Source organism: Solenopsis invicta, chromosome 4 (genome assembly GCF_016802725.1).
Source record: "Solenopsis invicta isolate M01_SB chromosome 4, UNIL_Sinv_3.0, whole genome shotgun sequence".
NCBI lineage: Eukaryota > Metazoa > Arthropoda > Insecta > Hymenoptera > Formicidae > Solenopsis > Solenopsis invicta.
The window spans coordinates 17,054,003-17,075,085 of NC_052667.1; the positions used below are offsets into that span (position 1 = coordinate 17,054,003).

Here is a 21,083-nt window from a genome sequence, read left to right on the forward strand (position 1 = left end):
TTTTATAAACAAATTATTGTGACAAATTATGGATTCTGCGGTTTTTCACAGAAATAATTTATCAACCTAATTCACTTAAAATTACGTAGAATAGTGACCTATAAAGTTTAATTGTAAAATAACTATTTCTATTGTTATAAATAATCAAATAAATATTGATTTTAAGATAAATCATTACTTTTCTATATTTAATTCAAATATTATTAAATTATAAATTTTACAACATGAAATTGTGTCAACAATGTAAACTTGTTATTATTAAAATCCAATAGAAAAATATGTATGTGTAATGAAGGGCTCCGGGGTTTGTTACTTCTCCAGTATTATTTGACTCCAAACCCTCTTACACTTGTATGAAGCACATACGTGCGTGCGTGCGTGCGCGCGCGCGCGTAAAATTTTGTTAATCATTCCTGTAATAAGAATTGTTTTTAGTGGCTGTTTATTGATATCGCTGAATTAACTGCATAATCTTATTATCAATTTCTATTTTAGGTTTTTTCCATTGTTGTCTTAAGGAAGTTATGTAAGGATCAGAAGATACAAGTAATTTGTGAATTAAATCCTAATTTACGACCAGTCGAGAATATTTTTGGGTATGTAAATTTTTGACTGGTTACAAATCAAGATTTAATTCACAAATTACTTGTGTTTTTTGATTTTTACATTGGTTCCGTAAGACAACAATAGAAAAAGTCTGAAGAAGAAGTTGATAATGAGATTGTGCAGTTAATTCAGCGATATCAATGAACAGCCATTGAAAAAAAATGGTTTTTATCACGGGAACGATTTACAAAATTTTACACACAGACAACAATACTAATTTTGATTGAATTAAGTTGATAAATTAATGATTTCTGTGAATAACCGCGGAATCTATAATTTGTTACAATAATTTGTTTATAAAAATTAAGTTAAATGTTCATTAAATTATTTTTTTTTGTAATATGATAGTATTTTTATAGTGAGGTTTAAGTAGTTTATAACTAGGTAAAAAATAATTCAATGATAAAATAGTAATTGTTCATTTACTTATTTAAATAGTTTTACAAAGAAATTTTAAAATTGGCTCCGACAGTTTTTTTAAATTTATTTTTGAGTATTTCTAAAAAAATTTTTTTAAATAGGTTAAGAAATACAACTTGTAGACTATTTTGAATAGTGTTTTCTGATTTTGGACTACTTACGACGGTCCGAATTTGTCGCACCGCGTGCACATACACTGCAAAAATCAAATGTGTTATTTTAACTAAAGCTTTTTTTTACACATTTGATAAATAGCACATTTGATTTTTGCAGTGTATATACATGCGGTGCGGAATTTAGACCGTTGCGTCGTGCCAATTTAGACAAAAACGCGTCATTTTTTCTGTTGCGCGCCGTTGCCTACGAGCTAGACGCAAAGGCGTGGCATCACTGTACATTGATTGGCTCAGACGTTTCATTTTATAACTCGATAATTATAGCGAGTATCGCAAAATGATATAAAACTTTTTTGCCCTTTTTCATTTTCTCTATATTCTTAAAACGGTAAGTTCCCTAGTGCTTAGACACCCTTTATATAACAAAGTTATATTAAAATATTTACTTTAATCCTTAAACACCACATGGTTTGAGAGACCCATACAATTTTGAGAAGTCATAACTTTGGTTCCAATTAATCTTTTTTTTTTCTAATTTTTTAAATGAAAATTTAGAATCTCAGAAATGTGACTGAATAAACAGCATTGGCGAATTTTATTATGAAAATATTAAGGAGAAATTATTAAACGAAAATAAAGATTTGTAAAATCCATTTTTTTGAATTACATTATATTTTCGCAATAAAACACTTTTAAGGACCTTATAATACAGCGTACTAAAGAGTGATACTTAAAAAAAAATTATGGCATTGTTATTTTTTTTAAAAAGTATAATTATACACCAAGGCGAATATGATGTCATAAAAATTTACTTCTGTACCGTTTGAATTCTAGTTCAGCTCTGAAGCTACTCAATATTTTAATAGGGGAGATTTTTTTCTGGGGGAAACTTTTTTTAACCCGAACTTTCTATTTTGTTCCCTTTTTACACAAGCGATTGAAATTTTGTACACGGTCTCTCAGATCCAGTGATATGTTTAAGAGTTAATCTTTTACCAGCAATATGGAATTTTGACTTCATAGATTGCAATGACGGTTTTTGAGGGAGAGTTTTTAATTGTTTCGGATTACATATAAAAATTGATTAAGAAGTAACTTATATGAATGAATAAAAAGAAGATCCTTTCAAACGATATAATACTTGAAGTACTTACAAGGAGTGGGTAAGAACTGTAAAATTCCAAATGAGATGAGTCATAGTTCATTCGAAAGAGGGGAACAATTATATTAAAAGTTTAAAAGGGTTAGGGTGAATGGGCCTTACTTTTTACGAAGATTGCAATTGTTTAACATTGTGATGTTTGTATTTTAAGTACTACAATCTTGAAGCAGTATCCAAGAAAGCGTTGTGGCTGAGAAGGCTAAGTGCTAGCGTTACATTTTTCTCTCCGCGGCGGACCGGGTTTGAATCTCTGCAGCATCGAGTGTGTGACGTTAGCATCTCACGTGTGAGCATCTCACGTTTAAACTGCGTATTAATTAGCATCCAGCATAGTTGCATAGTTCTTGATAAGTTTTAACAACAGTTTGGTCAAATTTATTATAAAAATCGCGGTTTTAAGAAATGAGATGCTAACTTCCGACAATGTCAAATAGCATCTCACCGTATCTTGAATCTTTAACGGTGGGAGATTAAAAATCCGTGAAGTTTTGAAGTCTAGATAGGTTCAGTGAATAGTTCTGACAATTAAAATCCAATAATTATAAGTAATTATAATAAGAAATGTACAAGGATTTACGTGTGGCGAGTGAGAGTGGACGTGTACGGAGTGTAAGAGCGTGTGTGTAACAGGCGTATAAAGTGCGAAATTGTAGGTAAGGGGTAAGGGAGGAAAGCAAGAAAGCAGGGTGAATGGAGGGAGAAGGCAGGGTAGAGGGAGAATTGAGCTGTGAAGAGAAATTTACCGGGACGAGAAAACGAAGGTTATGTCGACGAGAAGCGCGAGCGGTGCAGGAGGGTCAGGTGTAGGAGGTGTAGGGAAGACAAAGGGAGATAATAAGCAGAGAAAGTTAGTAGAGGATAAGGAAGGAGGGAAAAAGGTAACTTTTAGGCTGTCGACAGAAAAAGATGAACATAGTAGTTGCAAAAGAGAAAGGAGGGAATTCGGGGAACAGATAGGCAGGGAATTGAGTGCAATGAAGGAAGAAAGAAAGGCGATGAGAGAATATTTGGAGGAATTTAAAATAAAAAAAAAGTGGAAAGAGAGACTGGAAAAAATGGAAGAGAGGTTAGAAGCTTTAGAGAGGGAAGGCGTGAGAGAAGAAGGTGCAGGGATGAGCGAAATGGGAGACGATAGAAGCGTAACGAGTAGATTTTCACAATACAGTAGGGCTAGCTCAGGGCTAAGCGATAAAGAAGTGGACAAAATAAAGAGATGGATGTCAGAGAAAGATAGGAAAGGGAGACAATGGAATATAATAATAAGGGGGATCGAGGAAACGAACCCTGATAGCCACCTGTTTGTGTTGTTGCTGTAATGTTGCCGAAAACAAAGGGCATTAGTTTTCAGCAAATTTAGAACAAGGTGTGTGCCTCATTTGCCTTTGGTTTGACATCATATGAATTCAGCATGTTTTGCTGCCAATATGCTGCGTATTTGCTGTCAACGGTTTATCGCTATACATAAAGAGCAACATAAGAGCAAGTTACCAACAACATGTGCTGAGTCATAAATTTCAGCAAAAATTCAACATGTCGAAACGGTTAAATATATGTTTTGTACTTTTTTTCAAATATATAAAAAATAAATAAGTTAATTCTTTTTCCTACTGACTTGTCACCACTCTGCCAAAAATGTGCGATAAAACCAATTTAAAAAAAGTAATCCGAATCGATCGAGATTTTTACACCAAAAATACGGTATTAAAGCCGATTGAAAATAAGATCGGAATCCAGATAGATTTATTAAAACAGAATACATTAATGTAAACGTAATAAATGTTCAGTTTACAAAAAAGTATTTCTTGTATCCTTTTCGTTAAAAAGAATTAAATTTAAATTAAATATTTAATTTATGTACAAGATTAAATAACAATACAAATTGTTATTTACATATAAAAATATAAAATTTTATGTGGACCAATGTTCCACACACACGTCACGTTTGAAAAGAATGAGAGCGAGTATTCATCTCGAGCTTACAACAAGCAAGTCCTGAAAGCTTACGGAAGTATGAGCTGGGGTGTCCGCCGCGGTGGCACCTAGATATAACGCCTGTGGCCGCACTCGACTCACGAGAAAATCTCCCGCGGCGTGGCCACCTAGCGGTGACGCCAGCACTCACTTGTTAAATCCATTTCAATCTGATCTGATAGCCAAGTAAATAATTAATTTACTCCTGTTTATTTATTACATTACACACGCTCGCGCAAACACACAATCACATACGCACACGCGCGCGAACACACACAAATCATTTTTGACATTTTATTTGGCTACAAGACAATAATTAATATATTTAATGTTTTTAACAAATACACGACAAAAGCACAGCAGTATTATTTTTTTTTTTATTATCGTCACGTTTTATGTTGTTGAAAATGATTGATAAAGCAAAATGTTTTTTACGAATAGAAGGTATTTTGTTGGCAACAGAATAAGCAACAGTTGCTTTCCGTTTGCTTTGAATCTGCTGACATAAAATGTCTCAAATCTGCTCTCATGTTGTTGAATATGTAGGATTATGCGTTACGTGTTTTAGCAAATACACAGCAACGTAGTCGAAAATTTATGCTCAGCATTAAGTTGCCTGATTTTGCAAAACATGCATGGCTATCAGGGAAGAAGATGGAAGAGGATAAAAATAAAGGATGCACGTGGTTAAGCGAATGGATTAGAGATAAAATAGGGGTAGAGTGTAAGGTAGAGGATTATACGGTAAGTGGCAAGGTAATTGTAGTAAAATTAGGTAGCAGCGAACAAAAGGAAAAAGTAATGAAAAATTAAAACAGCCTAAAGGGGGGATCAATTTTCATTGCAAACGATTTAAGCTGGGAGGATAGGAAGATACAAGAGAAGATAAATAGATAGGCAAAAAAACAGAGGGATAACGGGAAAATCGTAAAAGTGGGAAGAGGAAGGGTGAGAATAGGGGGAATGGATAGATTGGGCAGAAATAGGGAGCGAGTAGGAAAACAAGAGGAGGAGGGAGGATAGCTTGAGAAGACAGAATTTTGGTTAAGCTAAGAAGGGAACAAGGAGGAGGAAAAAGGGGGGGGGGAGAGTGGGTTTAGGGAGGCACAAAAGGAGAAAGCCAGAAATAAAAAAAGAAAAGGAAACAGAGGAAAAAGGAAAGGAAGGATTTTGTTTTGGAATGTAGCAGGGGTAAACAACAAGGACAAAGATTTTTGAAAATTTATAAGAGGCTTTGATTTTATAAGTCTCAGTGAGGTATGGTTAGAGGAAAAGGATTGGAAAAATTTAAAGGGAAGTGCCAAAAACTCATGAGTGGTGATGCAGTTATGCGAGGAAGGTTAAGAATAAGGGAAGGTCTAAGGGGGGTTTTGTAATTGAGAAAAAAAAGGATGGGGAATGGATGGAGGTAGAATGAATGATTTTGTTAGAGGTAAGGTTGAAAAAGGGAAAGGTATATATTGTACCGATTTACAATAAAGAGGAGAAGAAATTAAGGGAAGGTCTAGACGAATTTCTAAAGGAGGTAGAAGAGGCAAAACTAGTCTTAGGAGGGGATTTCAATTTGAGGATAGGAGAAATGGGGATAGGAGGTGAGGAGGAGGGAATGGTAAGATGCAGTAAGGACAAAAAAAAACAAGGAATGGGACAGAGAATTTCATAGAATGGATACAGGAGAAAGGGTAGTGTATTTTGAACGGGGCAACGGAGGGAGATTGGGAAGGAGAATTTACGTATGTAGGACCAAGAAGTAGTACCGTGATAGATTACGTAATGGTTAATGAAAGAATGCGTGAAGATGTAATTAATTTTAAGGTAGAAGAAAGGGTGGACTCAGATCACATGCTTCTGTGTTTGGAGCTTTGAAGGGATAGGAGAAGCAGAAGAAGAGGAACATCCGGAGGAAGAGAGAGGAAGAAGAGACGTAAGCGGAAATAATAGTATGGAATAGAGAAGCGATTGAGAGTTTCAATAAGGCAATGGAGGAAAGAGAGGAAGAAGGAGTGGAGGTACAAGTCACGGTGGAAGGAAGATGGCAGGAAATTAAAAACATAGTTAATAGCGCAATGGTTAAAAGGAAAGTAAGATGGCGAAAAAAGGAGTTAGGGTACAAAGACTGGTGGGACAGGAGCTGTACAAGAAAAAAAGAGAAATAAAAAGGATGCATAAGAGATGGAAGTCAGGGAAGATGGAAAGAGAGAAGTATATGCTGGAAAGAGGAAGGTACAAAGAATTTTTGCAGGAAAAGGTAAAGGAAAAAAGAGAGGAAGAAGAAAAATTGGAAAGATTGAAAAAGGAAGCAGACGTATGGAGATATACAGGGTGTCTTATTTTAAATGATCTAGCCAAATATCTCGAAAACTAAACCCAATAGACAAAAATGTTTCAGACAAAAGTTGTATGATTTTGACGGGGACATAGGATGGTGTTATTAATTTGATCTTGAATAGTTGCTTGAAGGTCACATCAAGGTCACTTTCAATTTTTTTTAATGAAATTGCCTATTTTTTATTGCATGTTTTTGTAGCTTATTTTGAGAATTTTCCAAAACACTACAAGAAAGTTTATTTTTGTTGTGTACTTTTTGAGTTGTGAGGCTTGAAAGCTACGGTATACTGTAACTTTCAAGCGTCATAACTCGGAAAGTTTTTAACGAAAATGAACTTATTTATAGGGTTTTAGAAACCTTTTGAAATCGACTACAAGAAAATGCAATAAAAAATATAGAATCTTAGGGAAATACCGATACTTTTTAATTAGGGAACTAGTGATACTGTAATATTGTATCTTTTATTGCATATTTTTGTAGCTTATTTTGTAGCTTATTTTGAGTTTTCCAAAACACTACAAGAAAGTTTATTTTTGTTAAGCACTTTTCAAGTTGTGACGCTTGAAAGTTACAGTACACCGTAGCTTTCAAGCCTTACAACTCGGAAAGTACTCAACTTTTTTGTAGTGTTTTGAAAAGGTCTTGAGATAAGTTACAAGAATATGTCATAAATAATATGCAGTTTTATTTAAAAAATTGAAGGTGACCTTCCCGTGATTTTCAAGCAACTATTCAAGGTCAAATTAATAACACTATCTTATGTCTCCTTTGAAATCATACAACTTTTGTCTGAAACATTTTTGTCTACTAGATTTAGTTTTTGAGATATTTGGCTGGATTATTTAAAATAGGACACCCTGTATAAATAAAAAAGAGAAGAAAAAAAGTCTGGAAAGAAAATAATAGAAGCAAGGAAGAATGGAGAAGGTATTTTTTGAAACTTTTGGAAGGAGAAGAAATAAGGGAAACGAAGGAGAAGGAGAGAGAGAGGAGTTGCAAGAAGATTTCACAGAGGAGGAGTTAGGTAGAGAAGAAATAAGCAAAGCAATTGGAAGGATGAAGAAGAAGAAAGCCGCGGGGATAGATGGAATCTCAATGGAAGCGTGGAAGTATGCAGGAAGATTCTTGAGAGAAAAAGTAATAAGGCTGATACAACAAGTATGGAAAGAGGAAGAGATGCCAGAAGAATGGAGGAGGAGCATTATAGTACCTTTATGTAAAAGAGGAGATAAAGAGAAATTGGAAAACTATAGGGGCATCTCGTTACTATGAACGGCGTACAAGGTGTATGCAGATATAGCAAGGAACAGATTAGAAGAGGAAGTAGAAAGGAGGAAGTTGTTGTCAGAAGGTCAGGCAGGATTTAGGAGAGGGAGATTGACTATAGACAACATATTTGTTCTCAGCCACATGGTCCAAAGAGAAATAAGCGAGGGAGGAAAGGGAAGAAAGATATATGCCTTTTTTTGCAGATTTGAAGGCGGTTTTTGACAATGATAGGGAGATGTTATGGAAAATAATGAAAAGAAATGGCACGGAGGAGAAGATGATAAGAAGTATAGAAAAGACGTACGAGATGACGGAGACGACAGTGAGGTATGACAGACGAGGTATGGAACAACAGAGAACTTCTACACGAAGAAGGGCGTAAGACAGGGTAAGACTGTGTAATGAGTTTACTTCTTTTTAATATATATGTGATGGAAGTAGAGGATAGGTTAAGAGAGAGGAGGTAGGAGGGGTGAAAATTGGCGAAGAGAGGATATGGAACCTGATATACGCAGATGATATAGTTTTAGTTGCGAATAATAGGGAAGCTTTGCAGGATATGATGGGAACATTTAAAAGGTGCTTTAAGAGAAAGGAAATTAGAGAGAGCATTAAATGCGGAGAAAACAAAGGTATTGTTATTTAATAGGAAAAGAAAGAAGTGTGGAAATGGGAAAACAAAGAAATAGAGGAGGTAAACACGTTTAAGTACTTAGGATTTACGTTTAACAGGAAGGGGAACTATAAAGATCATATAAAGGAATTGAGTAGGAAAAGAAGGTTAGCAGCAAACAAGGTATGGGGGTTAGGAGAGAGGTTAGACAGAAATGATTTCAGAAGGAGGTGGACTTTGTTTAGGTACCTAGTTTAGAGTGTGATGGCGTATGGAGCGGAAATATGGGGTTGAGCAGAAAAAGAAGCGTTGGAGAAAATAATGTGAGACTATGTTAGATGGCTCTTTGAATTAGATTTTTCCATACCAAGGTACATTGTAACCAGGGAACTGGGAATGGAAAAACTGCGTATAGGGTGGGGAATAAGGGCCAAAAGATATGAGGATAGGATTAAAAACGGGGTAGCGGATAATTTAGTCAAGACGTGCTGGATGGAGAAAGAGAGGAAAGGAAGGAAGGATTTATATAACAGAGAGAGGGAAAAATATTACAATAGAAGTGGTTGGGAAGTGAGCGCGGTAGAGGCATGGGAGGGGGAGGGAGGAGAGATGGAATTGGAGATAATTGAGAGAGAAAGGGATATACAGAAGCAAGAAGAGGAGAGTAGGATTTTAGAGTCAAGATACAACAAGAAATACAGAAAAATAGGGTTAAAGAGTGGGGAATCCGGACCTAGGTATCTAGAAATAGAAAGTTTAAACAAGATAAAAAGAGGAGAGGGTATCAGGGCACTAATAAATCTGAGATGTGGGAATATGGAAGAGGCAAATAGATATTAGGAGAAGAGGAAAGGAAATGCATGTTCTGCGAAGAAGGTTGGGATAATATGGAGAACTACATAGGGAATTGTCAGGAACTGAAAGAGGATTAGGCGGAATTAGGCAAGGGAAAAGACGAGATTATGAAAAAAATATAGGAAGATGACCTTGATAGGATTAAAGAAAGTATTTTAGGAAGGATATGGATTAAGAGAAAGAAAGTGAAAAAAGAGGAAAGAAATAAAAGAACAGGAGGAGAAATTAAGAAAGAAAATAGACATTAATAAGGAGGAGGAAGAGGAGTTGAACAGAACGGGGCAATATGAGAGGTAGAGGTATAAGATCAGGTAAAAGTAGGGTAAACATTGGCGTAAGCGTACATATGTAAGAATAGAGGTAAAGGTAAGGGAGAATGTAAAGAAATGGGTAACACAGAGTAGGATAAAGCGAAATGATGATAGGTATATTATATAAGATACTGCTCCAGTTTATCTACATGAAATTCATTAATTCTGTATTGCGATAAATAATTACATTTATTTGGAGCATCGTTTAGATGACGCGTGTGAGACAAAAGAGCCATCGATTTGGTCACAGGACATTGCCAAATATGGTAATGGTCTAGAAACATTACCATATACGGCAATAATTTGCAGCTCGGAGCGTTTTAAACAAGAGATTCGCGCTTACACGTGTATATAAGAACCAAGGCTCGAGTCTTCCCTGTGTGTGTTCGTGCTCGGTCAGCAAGCATTGCGCCACGCATCTCATAATTGTATTCATATCTTGTTTTACCTCTTGTTTTTTTTTAATTTTGATTAATAAAAGTTACTTTTTTTTACTAATATTGCGTTCTCGCTCTTTACTCTCCCTTCTCACACACACCGCAGTTAGCTTATGTTCGGCGGATATCACGACCCCGAACACATATGAAAATGTAAATAAAGTACAATGTAAATTTTTGAGTAGATAAAGACATGTAATGTATGTAGTAGGGTAATAGAACTGTAAATATTAGGTAATAAGGATGTAAATAGTGGGGTAGGTAAGCAGCGGTTGCGAGGCAAAAGTATGGGTTATGGATGGATGCGTGTGGTAAGGAATTCATTGTAAACCAAGTCCCTTTTTGGCATGTAAAAATGAGCCGAAGTAAATAAATATCTAATGTATAAGAAATGTACAATAGTGAGATGCTACAGTTCTGGCACGAGTTGGGCTGCACAAAAGTTTTAAATGACGAATTACATCCCTACACAAGCTCGTGAAGAGTTGTGACAGCTAGCGCACTTTTAATAAGTATAAATAATTATTATGAATAAAAAATCCACACGATAGGGAGATGCTGTAACACTGTCGCGAGTTTTGGGGCCCAAAAATATTTTAAATCATGCATTGTGTTATTACACACTAGTTCGTGAAGAGTTGCGGCTCCTGACTTGTTTCTGATAATAATTAATTATTATAAATAAAAAATTTACACGTTAATGAGATATTGTGACACTGCTGCGAGTTTTGGGCCCCAAAAATATTTTTTACATGCATTGTGTCGCCACACACTAGTTTTTGAAGAGTTGCGGCCCCTGATCCGCTTCTGATAATAATGATAAATTATTATTAATAAAAAATTTATTAATAATTAATTATTATGAATAAAAAATGCACACGATAATGAGATGCTGTGATACTGCCACGAGTTTTGAGCCCCCAAAATATTTTAAATTATGCATTATGTCTCCACACACTAGTTCGTGAAGAGTTGCGACTCCTGAGAGATCCGCTTCTGATAATAATAATTATTATGAATAAAGAATTCATACAATAGTGAGATGCTATGGTATTGGCGCATGTTTTGGGCTCATATTTTACAACATTGTAAATGATAAATTGTGTCACCTCTCACATAAGCTCGTGAAAAGTTACAGCGCTTGCAATATGATTATGAATAATTTTTATAAATAAAAATACAGTTCTCAGTTATTTTGGTACACGAACAATGGACTCAGAAAATTTTAAATCATCGATAGAGTTTGCTCAGGCAATCTCGAGAAAAACTCCATCTTCTAGCTCTTTGTTAGCCTTGTTAATAGTTACAAAATATAGTACAAACAGAAAAGTTGTACTACTGTAGAATGTTAGAGCATAAATGTAAATTTTCTTATGATTCTGAATTCTGACTGATACGATGATAATTTCTTACTCTTATTTAGCTTTACTTGGAGTCAACGACAAGGACGTGGTGAGAATTGGCTTTATATTTTTTTTGTTTTTATATTTTTTGTATTTCTTATTTAAAAAATTTTTTTATTTTATATTTTTTTGTATTTTCTGTTTTTATTTTTTTTTGTATATTTTTGCTGATGTGCTGTTTTATTTTTTTTGCTGTTTTATTTTTTACTGTAATAAGACTTGGCTTCATATTTTTGCCTTTTTATTTAAAAACTAAAATTGTTTATTTTATAAATATTGGGTATATCTCTATCTATGCAATTAAGAAAATTATCTGTATAATTAGTAATTATTTAAATTTTTGGTATTACATTTATTTATTTTTTGTATACATAAAACATTAGCTAAAATAATAAACTGAAAAATAATTAATAATTAATAAACTGAAAAATAACGTGTAACTGTAATTTCAACAAAATTTTAAAATAGATTTTATAAGCAATGGTAAATCTCGGTTTTTTTAGTTATCTTGATTTCTTTACCTATTGTCTGTTTTCAGTGTCTGATTTTTTTTTACCTGAAAATGTATACAAAATCAGATGAGGTTGAATTATTTTGCCCGGATTAATGCTTTCATGGATTGGTCCGATATCATTGTACTCGTGCCAGTACATATCAGATTTTGTGTATCCGATGTAGTGTCCCTCTGACCAACTCACAGCACCGGCTAACAAATAAATTCTATTCTTTATCTTAACAATTTTTGTAATTGAATCTATCGTGTGACGAAGATCTTTATTTCTGGTCGTATACCTGTCATCGGTTAAAACAGTTGTATCAATGATTATGTGTGGCCCATATTCGACTTTGTCTTTAATAAGTGTTTTACACTTTCGACATGTTTGTTTTGTTTTATGTCCGCTATCAATTGCCTGCTGCATGAAATTGAAACCTTGGCACAAGATTATATCAACATTGATGCTAAGAGTAACATGTTGCGTGTCGAAGTTATATCCGCATTGACAGAGAACTTTGATTTTATAACTTGGTATATCACCAAATATATATTAAATTAAGTGGGCGACGTTACATTTAGTATCCATTCGTTTTATTATTCTTGTGTACGATTCCATTTTAAAAAGTTTCATTTTGGCGAGTACATCCACTCTTTGTAATCGGCTATTGTCTGTTTTTATTTGCTTGTATTTTCATAGCCAATTGTGTAGTTTGATTAGAAGACTTTTTAAGTATCTCACAATAGATTTGATTTGATGCCATTGCCTTCATGATTACTTGAAAGAGCGAATTGAATGCACAAGTGTTCCGTATGTTGATTCTAATCTTTCGCATAATCACGGGCTTACAAAATAAGCTATTTTTAAATACTGGAAGTCTCGATACCTACCCATCTTTGATATATTCCCATTTTGGACATGTGTCTAAATATGAAGGCTTTGTTCTTTTTTTTTGTTTGGGGAATCTACCGAGGGCTGATTTTTTTCAATTTTTTTTGCAGCTTTTCTATGCCAATCTTTGCATGTGTTCTAATTGTCACAGTCATTAGCTGTACTCGAATTAATATCTTGATCACTTATGAATAGATTACGAGACGAACTGTCTTCACCATCAATCTCGTTGTTAACAAAATTTGAAATTTTTTTATCGCAGCTTTCTTCCAATTTTGTCTGATTTTGGATTGAAAGAGCGTCATCATTATCGTTTTCGATATTAATCTCATTATCGTATTCACTGCATTCCACTTTTAACTCTGTTGACGTTGGCTCTTTATGATCAATTGGACGGGTTTCAGTATCATCATGAGATGTTTCATTATCATTTTTGGTGTTTTCCATATCCTTGTTTGGTTCGGCATCAGATATTTTTTCCAATTTGTCGGTCATAGAATTGAATTCAAAGTCTTGAGAAGTTTGGTCGTATGATTCAAATCTATCTTTATAAGTAACGCTTATGTCCTTTGAATTTCTTTCCTGTATTGATGGCAGATTTTTTTTATTAGAAGCAGTTTTATTTTGCCGTCAAGATGATCCAAATGCTGGAAAACAAATTTGTCAGCGCGCATTGGCAATTTAATGTTAAGCGCACGATATTTTAAATCGCTAAATTCTGATTCTACCGATGAGGAGGTTGCTATTATTGAGCTTTTTTTGAAATATCGGCGCATAATGCCGGTCCAAAGTAGCACATACGGAATTAACAGTTTTTTCAAACGACAGGTAAAGTCGGGATTGAAACACGCGTTAATTATACTTCCGTTTTTCGATCTCGTGGCCATATCTTGGACATTACAATATGTTGTGTTTGCCCACATCTGCCAGTCTGTATCAATGGCGTCATTTTCTGTGTTGATATTCTTGTTAACCTTATCTTCATTATCCTTTTCCACATTATCTAAATTTTTCTTTAAAGAAATTCCTTTAATAGTTTTATTGAGGACTTGGATCCGTATTTCTGCTGACACTGGCACTCCATCATTCGTATTTCCGATAAACTTACTTAGAGATACTGTTAGTACTGATTCAATGAAATAAGTTAACATCTTAAAATCATGTATTTGATATGCTTGAGAAATGCATTGTATGTAGAATCTTCATGCGGCGATCACTTGTGTATTAAGGCATTTCCATCGAGACACCATGGCGATAAAGTGACTTACGTCAAGTCTTATATATGATGCTGGTATTATAGGAAAATTTTGTACAACATCGTAACATTTTTGTAAATAATCTTGCAAATTATTAGATCTGCCAAATACTTCTGCCACGGCATTCAGCAAAGCGCGTCCGAAATCACACACGACTATAGCAGGCCGGGGTGCACCTTTTACAATAATGAATTGTAAAAAGCGTGCAATTACAAACGATCGTTGGTCAGCGGATATCATTTGAAATACCGGGACACTTCCTTCTTCTTAGGTTACTACTGTGTATTGGTACAGAAAAACGTGTGGATCATTTTTTGTTATCCGTTTCACTATACTTTTCGTTGCATCTATGGTTAGTATAGCATCGGGATTTTTTTTTTGCATTGAGCAGTATAAATTTGTTGTTCTGGTGACCAATATATGCAATGAAATTTTAATAGACTAATGCTATGAATAGATCCTGCATATTTTCCAATTTTTGAGTGATGAAGCAAGTTGATCGGAGCGTTCGCGAATTCCAACCCGTGTAACTTTAGCAATTGCTGTTCTTTTGCTTTGTGGAGGGTAGCGGTATTCGGAACAATTGGCAGATTTTTTCCTCAAAATATTTTAGTCGTTTTGCCTCATTTTGTTGGAACGTGACTACATCTTTACGTTGCTCAATCATTTGATTGACCATTCTTTCAAGACGTTTGCCTCTCAATTGTCTTTTTTCTGCGTGAAGACGCGGATTAATATTTTCTATGGTACACGAAAAAATGACATCAACATCTTTCATTGGTGCATTTTACAATCGACCGGTAATTTTTAATTTATACTCGGTGCAGTTACCAATAAACTTTGCATAAGTTTCTGCTGTAGCGGATGGAGTAACTAAATTGTTTTTAAGAGAAAATACACAGTCCACGATTCATGTTGCTGGCATATTCGTTCAGCAATGACATCAGTCCATCCTTGCAATTTCTAGTAGATTTGCGTACCGGAAATTTTCTTTTTTGGACTAATTTCCAATTATTTTTCAGGAGACAATATCAATTTTATTTTCCTCGAATACACACTCCCAGATGAGTTACAATTTGAGTTGGCGCTTAAATCAGTATCGATAGAAGAATTGCTAATGTAAGGATTGTTGTTTTCCTCTGAGTAGATTTTATCGCATTGTGGCGATTAATGTTTTGAATCCATTGCGATCCGTATTGACAATCGTATAAACGTGAGATGGTTCAATATGTGAACCACGAAGCGCTATACGATTGGCAATGAGGTGATAAACTTGATTTGATGGAGGTAAGATTTTTCCGGTAATATCAATAATTCGACAATCATCCTGGAGCAAAATTTCTTTTAATATAACTTTGTTATAAGGCATTCTGTTAATGTGTAATAGACTTGATCTAAAATGTGAATTAATATTTTCTAATGTTTATTTAATGGTAATTAAATTGTTTTATCATTTCCACATTCATACGAGAGCTGTGTGTCGACACTAAATAAAATATGAAGCTGAAGAGATAGTCTGTAATGCAAAATGTAGGCTTGTGAAACGTTTTATTACATTAATGTAAGATGTTATAGATGGATTATTCACTGATTTATATTGGTTTCTGAAATTACGCTGACTTATCCGATTTTCTTTGATCTGATATCTTGATTCTTTCGAATGCTAATGGTATCCGCATATATATCACGCGTTCGGTAGCCTGACGGTCCTACTGGTCCGTGCACCGCTAGAGGGGCGCGAATTCGCAGTTCGCTCGATCTTACACGAACGTGTCAGGACATGTCTCAACACACAAAACATCACTTATTCTCTCTCTTTTTTTCTCTCTCTCTCTCTTTCTCTCTTATCCTACATTAATAAAATTTCATAAATTTTGTGAACCTGGGATATTATTTTTATAGTCTTTTTTAAATAGAAATATAAAACAGACTAATAAAAGTGACAGTTTTCAAAACTTTTAAATTATGTAATTTTTTTAAAATTATAGTTTTGTAGTTTTTGTGTCTGAAACAATAACCAAACATAAAAAAATATGAAGAAATAAAAATAACGTGAATTTGCAATAAGTATATCGTGATTAGTAAAAACAGTTTAGGGACGATGAATGGAAGCATCGATGCCAATTTGTAAGCATATGAAAGTATTTTTATATGATTTGTAAAGATTGTATACGATATAAATTGATCAAAATACAAGTAGCTGCAGAACAAAGTAACGCTATTGACATACGAATGCTCAGTAAGATAAAGGCACTTATCGGCAGCTTAATGGAAGAAGTGAAGATTTCGTAAAGATTAAAAGATAAAGATTAACGATAAATATATACGTGTGAAACGATACGACACTATTAGGCGATAGGGCGGTAGTGGAGAAATAGCTAAGTCTTTGCACATAGCTTATTACATCGCAATCCTCTCTCTCTCTCTCTCTCTCTCTCTCTCTCACTCTCACTCACCCCTTTTCCACAATTCTCCAACTCATGCTTGCCATTCCATCTCTCCTCCACTTTCCTCGCTTACTCTTAATTATTTATAATTATTAGGAGTTTAATTTGTAATTAAAATTATTGAAAAATAATTATATTTATACGATTATCGAGTTCCGTGTACGAAAAAATTTTTCCTACAGTTTTCAACATATTAACCCTTAAACGTAAGTGGGTCTGAGAGACCCCATATGAAGTTTTGAACACTTGCTATGTGAAGACGGAATGAGATAGGAGGTTCGGACCAAGACGTAAAAAAAGTTTGAAATTTCTTCTTTTGATTGATATGGTTGATCAACTTTTTTGGTCAACTAGAATTTGAACGGCATGGCAGCAAAGTTTTGTTAGAGTCAATGCGACTCATATAGTGTGTAAGTGAAACTTTTTTTGTGAGTATTTTACATAAAAAAGCTGGACAAAATACGTTCGAACAGGTTGGTTTGCGGATGTTACTCGCATATACTCTGTCTAAAGTTGGAATATTATAAAATGCTGTATTTTTTTTTTTTGGTTATGACTTTGATTTCTCAAAGTCCGACGTGCTCAACCTCCCACAGGGAATAATGGTTATATGACGTCTTGGTTGTTAAAAACCAAGTTGTTAAACCATATTTGCCTTGTTACATAAGTACATTTTTTAATAGAAATGACAATAATATAATTTTTTTTGAAAGTATGAATCTTTAGCTTTAAAACGCCGTATTTGAAAGTCCTTAAACGTTTTTTGTTGTGAAGATATTTTTTGAAGAAAAAGTGGATTTTTAACCAATTTCTTATTTTTGCTTAATGGTTTTGCTTTTATTACTTTACAATAAATTTTTTTTTGGTAATGCCGATTGTGCAGTCACACTCCTGAAATTTTGAACTTTTGTTTAAAAAAAAAATTGTAGAAAAATATTGATTGTAATCAAAGCTTCTCAAAGTTGAAAAAGTCTCCCAGACCTAAAAATGTATTTTACAGGGTCGGTGTGTTTTTAAGGGTTAAAGCACCTTCCGAAGAGTTTCGGTCGATTCCGATATTAGTTAATCAAGAAAAAATTAATAACTTTTGAAAAAGCCGATTTTCCGCATATATGGGTGAGATGCTGGTTTTTTTCGAAGAGTTCTGTGTACGAAAAAATATTTTTTTTTTAGTTCTCAACATATTAAAGCGCCTTCCGAAGAGTTCCGGTCGATTCAATTATTTATTAATTAAAAAAAATTGTTATTTATGCGAACGACGTACTTTTGCCTATATGGATAAGACGCTAGTCTATATTCAAGAGTTCTGTGTACGAAAAAATATTTTTTGTCTAGTTCTGAACGTATCTAAGTTTTTTTGGAAGTTATTAATTTTTTGTTAATTAATAACGTAAATGACCGGAACTCATCGGAAGGCGCTTTAATATGTTGAGAGCTGTAGGAAAAATATTTTTCCTACACAGAACTTTTTGAAAAAGACCAGCGTCTCGCGGCAGTGTCACAGCATCTCATTATTGTGTAAATTTTTTATTAATAATAATTTATTATTATTATCAGAAGCAGGTCAGGGGCCGCAAATCTTCACGAACTAGTGTGTGTGGCGACACAATCCATGTAAAAAAATATTTTTGGGGCTCAAAACTTGCGGCAATGTCACAGCATCTCATTATCGTGTGAATTTTTTATTAATAATTTTTAACTCTTAAACACGTAAGTGGGTCTGAGAGACCCCATATGAAGGTATGGACGCTTGCTATGTGAAGACGGAATGAGATAGGAGGTTCGGACCAAGATGTAAAAAAAGTTTGAAATCTCTTTCAATTGATATAGTTGATCAACTTTTTTGGTCAACTAGAATTCGAACGACACGGCAGCAAAGTTTTGTTAGGGTCAATGCGACCCATATAGTGTGTAAGTGAAACTTTTTTTGTAAGTATTTTACATAAAAAAACTGGACAAAATACGTTCGAACAGGTCGATTTGCAGATGTCACTCGCATATACTCTATCTAAAGTTGGAATACTATAAAATGTTGTAGAAAAAGTTTTTCCGAAATATATCATGAAACACATCAATTTTCAATTTTAGACACGATTTAATCAAAAATTCCTCATATTTGCCTTGTTACATAAGTACATTTTTTAATAGAAATGACAATAATATAATTTTTTTTTGAAAGTATGAATCTTTAGCTTTAAAACGCCATATTGTAATGTTCTTTAAAGTTTTTTGTTGCAAAGATATGATTTTTTTAAAAAGTGGATTTTTAGATGCCCAAAAATACCTCATATTCTCCATGTTACATAATTATACTTTTTAATTATACTTTTTAAAAGAAATGACTTTGCCAAATTTTATTTTGAAAGTGTGACTTTTTAGCTTTAAAACGCCGTATTTGAAAGTCCTTAAACGTTTGTTGTTGCGAAGATATGATTTTTTGAAGGAAAAGTGGATTTTTGACCAATTTCTCATTTTTGCTTAATGGTTTTGCTTTTATAACTTCACAATAAATTATTTGTCGGCAATGCCGATTATGCAGTTACACTCCTGAGATTTTGAACTTTTGTTTAAAAAAAAAAAAAAAAAATCGTAGAAAAATATTGATTGTAATCAAAATTATAGCTTCTCAAAGTTGAAAAAGTCTCCCAGACCCAAAAATGTGTTTCCGTATTTTACAGGATCGGTGTGTTTAAGGGTTAATTATTATTATCAGAAGTGGGTCAGAGGCCGCAACTTTTCACGAACTAGTGTATGGCGACACAATGCATGATTTAAAAAATTTTGGGACTTAAAACTCACGGCAGTGTCACAGCATCTCATTATCGTGTGAATTTTTTATTCATAATAATTATTATCAGAAGCGGGTCAGGGGCCGCAACTCTTCACGAACTAGTGTGTAGCGACACAATGCATGATTTAAAATATTTTTGGGGCCCATAACTCGCGACAGTGTCACAGCATTTCCCTATTGTGTGGATTTTTTATTCATAATAATTATTTATAATTATTAGAAGTGCGCTAGCTGTCACAACTTTTCACGAGTTTGTGTGTGGGAACGTAATTTGTCATTTAAAACTTTTGTACAGCCCAAAACTCGTGCCAGAACTGTAGCATCTTACTATTGTACATTTCTTATAATAATTATTTATAATTATTGGGTTTTAATTCTCAGAACTATTCAGTGAACCTATCTAAATTTCAAAACTCCACTGATTTTTACTTTCCCACCGTTAAATATTCAAGATATGGTGAGATGCTATTTGACATTGTCGGAAATTAGCATCTTATTTCTTCAAAGTCGCAATTTTTATAGTAAATTTGACAAAACTATTGTTAAAACTTATCAAGAACTATGCAACTATGCTGGATGCTAATTAATACGTAGTTTAATCGTGAAATGCTCTTGAGATGCTAACTTCACACACTCTGCAGCACCAACTTTTTTTTAAGTTTTGCTATTATATTTTATAATTGTATTATCTTTATTATTTTTTAAATTAATTAATAATAATGTATTTACATATAATAATAAAATTAAGCAAGTTTTTATTAATAAAATATTAATAAAAATATTTAATTATTTATTATAATAAAATTATTTATAAAGATAAACAATTAGGCTTTAACGAGCAGATATATTTGGAAAAATAATTTACTTTGAGAGTTTTTACAATGTTATAAAATTCATAAATTATAAGACCATAATTTACTCGTAACTAATTTACTATGGTCTTATAATTTATGATATTGTAGAAACTCTCAAAGTATATTATTTTTTGAAATATATCTGCTTATTAAGGCCTAATTATTTACTTTTATAAATAAGTTTATTTTTATAAATAATTTATTAAGTATTTTTGTTATTTTTTTATTAATAAACAATTGCTTAATTTTATTATTATATGTAAGTACATTATTATTAGTTTAAAAATATTAAAAAAATGTAATTGTAAAATATAATAGCAAAAGACTTAAAAAAAAAAATGATGCTGCGGAGATTTGAACCTGATCTGCCGCGGAAGAAAAAATGTAACGCTAGCACTTAGCCTTCTCAGCTGCGACGCTTTCTTGGATACTCTTTCAAGATTCTAGTACTTAAAATACAAACGCCCTAATGTTAAACTTTAATTGCAATTTTTTTAAAAAGTAAGGCCCATTTACTCTAACTCTTTTACTCACGCACACAGCGGAGAGTGGGATAAGTCGGACCTATTTGCAGTTTTTGTTCTCTATAAGGTCCAAATAAAGTCCGATTATAAAAACAAATATGCCGTTGGAAAGATAATTTAATTTCCTTTATTTTTGCTTTTAACTATTTTTACGTATCTCTTAAATGTGTTGAACTATAATGAAAAATGTAAAAACGCTTTTTCCAATTTAATTTGGAACTACTGGTTTCAAATTGTATACTTTTATTTTTATTGACCTTTAACTAGAATTTTAAAAGATTTTAATGTATTTTTTTTAGTATTGAATAAAAACGAGCAATTCTACAGTAAAAAA

At 33.4% G+C, this 21,083-nt stretch overlaps 1 protein-coding gene across 1 annotated transcript in view; it reads left to right on the top strand.

Moving 5' to 3' along the window:
* The window catches only part of LOC105199278 (putative U5 small nuclear ribonucleoprotein 200 kDa helicase), a 48,473-nt gene that overhangs the window by 17,020 nt on the left and 10,370 nt on the right, over positions 1 to 21,083 (top strand). The window lies entirely within an intron of this gene.